Genomic DNA, 4,265 nt, shown 5'->3' on the forward strand with positions numbered 1-4,265 from the left:
AGCAACACACACAGACATGACCCACCTGCACCAGGAACACAAACTTATACAATGGAATGTATACACACCTATTCTCGTCAAAAGTGGTATGAACAATGCAATGAAATAACAAACATTAATAAAATACTCTTTTAAGTATTCAATTAAGTATGTTTTGGTTTTCTTGTGCTGTGATTCGCAGTTCGTTAATGCCTTCATCATTTTCATATATAAGCTTCTTTAAAGGGGCACTAGCTACGAGATACATAAAACAATTAAATTATGATTTTTTTGTTCAATGAAAGTGAACTTATAGTGAAATAATAATTCACTAATAGCAGCCAGTATGGTTCAATGTTGTAAAAATAAAATAAGAAACATTATAAACGATGATGAATTATTCACTTGCAATTGTATAATTCGACCTCATTGAATCCGTATGCATGTGAACTTCAATTTTACCCATTAGGTAATGATGAAATATGCATGACTGATGGTGTTAGACTATAAAAAGAAAGGAATGTCAACATTGAAAGTGAAACAAAGGTAAATCATTCGATTGACCGATTCGATCCACAAAACATCATTCTTATACAGGTAAAACCGAAAATTAACTTAATTTTAAACCTGAAAATTGAAATCAAACAGACATAGAAAATGTAAATCGCTTGTTTTAGACTTTTTGTAATTTGGATAAATGTTTTACCCTGTTATAAATCTAATATGAACATTTGAGTCAAATCGGTGAACATGAATTTGACAGCTAGTGCCCATTTAACTTTCAATCTGGCGAAATAACATTTATTATATTTGGTCTGTCTTTATTACAGGTAATTCTTAAAATGAGAATATACATCCTTTTTGTGTTTGCGCTTGGTTTCCTAAATATAAGCAAAGGTTATGTAATGCAGAAAGAATGCCACAAGAATTGTAAATGCACAATTAGGCGTTCAAAGAAACGTGAAGCTGTTTGTAGTGGAAGAGGTTTGCATTACATTCCACAATTTCCAGATCAGATAATTTCTGTTATAATGAGTGGAACAAATTTGACGAATATTGAAACAAATGGATTCAAGAATTTGACCTATATTAGACTGAAAGAATTAACATTAGATAACAATCTTATTACGTTTATTCATGAAGATGCTTTTGTCAATTTGAAATTTCTGGATAGTTTACGTATTTTTCAAGAAACAAATCTAGAGGTGAATGTAATAAAGGTATCCGTTGGGAAAATGAAAACAAGGAATCTCCGATCTTTATATTTTCAGAATAACAACTGGCTTTTCCTTCCAGTCGATATGTTTACAAGTTTTTCATACAGTGAAATACGAACTGTTAGAATTAATGGTAACAGTTTTTCTAAACTAAAGAGTGCGACATTTTCACCATTAAAAAAGTTGCAAAAGCTGTTTTTGAATAAAAATGAGATTGAACATATTGATTTAAAAGGCATTTCGAAGGATTTAGTAGATTTGCGTTTGAATGAAAATCTTCTCTCAAAGGTTCCGGAATGGTGTACGAAGGATAGCCGAGTTATCAGTTTAGTCAACAAATTAGAAAGTTTAGATTTAAGCGATAATAACATTGGGGACATTAGAATAAAAGCTTTTCTATGTTTGCCAAATTTGAAAAAGCTTTTACTCAATAGAATACCAATGAGGAGAATTCGGTCAAATATATTCGCATTCCTCCCAGTTTTGTATTCTTTACAACTCTCGAAAATAGGGTTTCCTTTGCAAAAAATAGACGATTATGCGTTCAATAGTTCATCTCTTTCAAGTCTGCATATGGATGTTGCAAATTTCCATTTCGATCGGAATGAGTTTAATCCACAGACTATTTTTTCCTTGTCACCAAATCTAAGTTTTCTAAACTTAGACCATAATTTTTTCCCTAGAAACGAAACAAAGATGCAACAAATATTTTCACCTTTAGTAAGGCTGAAAAATTTAATAATATCCTCAGCCAGTCTTTTTATTCTTCCAAAAAATGTTTTTCCGTTCTTAAAATCACTGGAAATATTGACCCTAAGCTCAAACAGATTGTCAGATTGGAATGATGGTAGTGAAATATTTCGGAATATGACGTCTCTTAGGAACCTCAACATGAAAGATAATTTCATCAAAATTATAAATAAAAAATCATTCCCTGCAGACGTACTCAGATCTTTAAAAGTTCTGGATTTGAGCTATAATTCGTTTGTATGCACTTGTGATCAACTATGGTTTACAGAATGGATTAAAACAACTAAAGTAAAGCTTCTCAGTTATCCAACGCTATATAAATGTAGGTCACCACCAGCGCTTGATGGAACGTTACTTGAAAAGTATGTTAACTCGTCTAAGGAGTGTCCTCCATGGAATCCTATTTATACAATGGTAATAATCTTGTTATTGTCTGTTGTGGTATTAGCTGTGATATTTGCGATAATAATAAAGTGTCAAACAAACATTAAAAATTATTTATACCTATGGAGAATCAATTACAACAGAAGAAGAGGTTATCTCCCCTTGCAGGATGCAGATGATTTCGAACATCATGCATTTGTTGTATATTGTGATGCAGATCGCCATTGGGTTCATCACAAGTTTCTAAAGAAACTAGAACAAGATGAAGGAATGAAACTTTGCATTCATCATAGAGATTTTGAAATCGGGGAATCAATTACTGCAAACATCAATAACTATCTAGAAAAATCATGGAAAGTTGTTGTTATTTTATCAAATGATTTTGCAAAAAGTGAATGGTGTCAATGGGAGGTTGATATCGTTCAAGAGCGAAGGCGTAGACAGGGAAGGGATATTTTTTATTGATTATGCTTAAAAGTATTGACTCTAAACATATGACGAATCAACTAAGAGCCCTTCTAGACAGTGCATCAAGTCTGAAATATCCAGTGGGCGTTGGCGAAGAACTGTTCTGGACGGCAGCAGTAGAAACACTTAGAAAGCCATTGGGGCATCCACCGACAGCACTGTTATGATAACTGTAAAAATTGTAACAACCGTGTAACACTTTGATTTTTTAATTTGAGAATTTAAGAAAAAATTACTATGAAGGTTATTCGATTAACGATCAAATTCAAATGCATTGTGTATTTGTGTTTCTAGTAATGCAGATTTCTACATGAAATAATAGTCATTGAATTGTTAGATTAAAAAAACATATTTAATTAAAAAACATATCTGGTTTTCAACCATGTATCTTGAAAAAAACTATTGTTTCTAACTTCTATGCCAATTTGTCTTTGGTGGAGCGTTGTCTCATTTGCAATATCCTACAATATCCTTTTTTAAAAATATTTATTAAAGCATTCAAAGATTACATTTGTATTCTATTGATTTTTAAACTCGTCTTTAATATGCATACAAAATTTACCGTCGGACATTAAGTATGCAAAAATGAATCAAATCATGTGTTTGATCAAGTTTCCTGTAAGTATGAAATACATAAAAAATAAAATTGAGAATAAAAATGGTTAATTTGTCAACGAGACAACAACCCTACCGAACAGCGGAAACAGTACAAGGCCACCTATGGATCTCCTATACAGAGAGAAAATCAATGATAAATCGAATGCATACAGTAAACCATATGTGTCTCGGGATACATAAGATAGTTTTTATAACATCATGAGATTGCTGTCTCATATAGCTGACAAAAGTCTGACCATTAAAAAAGGTGAAGATACAAATGTAACATTTAAGACTCCAACCGGAGGTGAACCAATAGTTCCCCCCCCACAATTAAAAAAACAGACAAAAAAAAAACGACGAAAAGAAGAAAAAAGTCAACAATACACTACAAAAAAAAAACACAGAATGACAAACATGAAGTATACCAAAAACAGTGTCGAACTCATGAGCTCGGGAAGGTAAGATGTTTCTGAGTAACAAGTGGTACCAGTCGTGTTGAAAGTGTTAGTACAACACATGATTCGTATTTAAGTTGTAAGTTGTACACATGAATATTCAACAGAAACTGATTTTTCGTATAAGGGAATAACATGCAAAAAAAGTATATACAATTTTAATTTCCCGACCGACATAATTCACATAAATATATAGTGTTGAAAGCTTCTGAACATTCTTACATTCATAACCTTAAAGTTTTGCCAACGAGATAAGTATGCACTTATGATTATTTCTGGTTAATATTTGTTTTATTAGTAATTGTACCTTTTTTGTAAACACATTTGTATTGCAATGTATGTCGATGCAAAATAACGTCTATCCGTGCTTGTTATGCACGCCCTTCTATTTAATAATTATGGCCAATAATAG

The 4,265-nt window shown here is 31.8% G+C and overlaps 1 pseudogene; it reads left to right on the forward strand.

The window, feature by feature from the left end:
* The first annotated feature begins 884 nt into the window (after nucleotides 1–884).
* On the forward strand, nucleotides 885–3,103 carry LOC139494470 (toll-like receptor 3; annotated as a pseudogene).
* The last annotated feature ends 1,162 nt before the right edge of the window (nucleotides 3,104–4,265 follow it).

The sequence above is a fragment of the Mytilus edulis genome, chromosome 11, assembly GCF_963676685.1.
Source record: "Mytilus edulis chromosome 11, xbMytEdul2.2, whole genome shotgun sequence".
Lineage (NCBI taxonomy): Eukaryota > Metazoa > Mollusca > Bivalvia > Mytilida > Mytilidae > Mytilus > Mytilus edulis.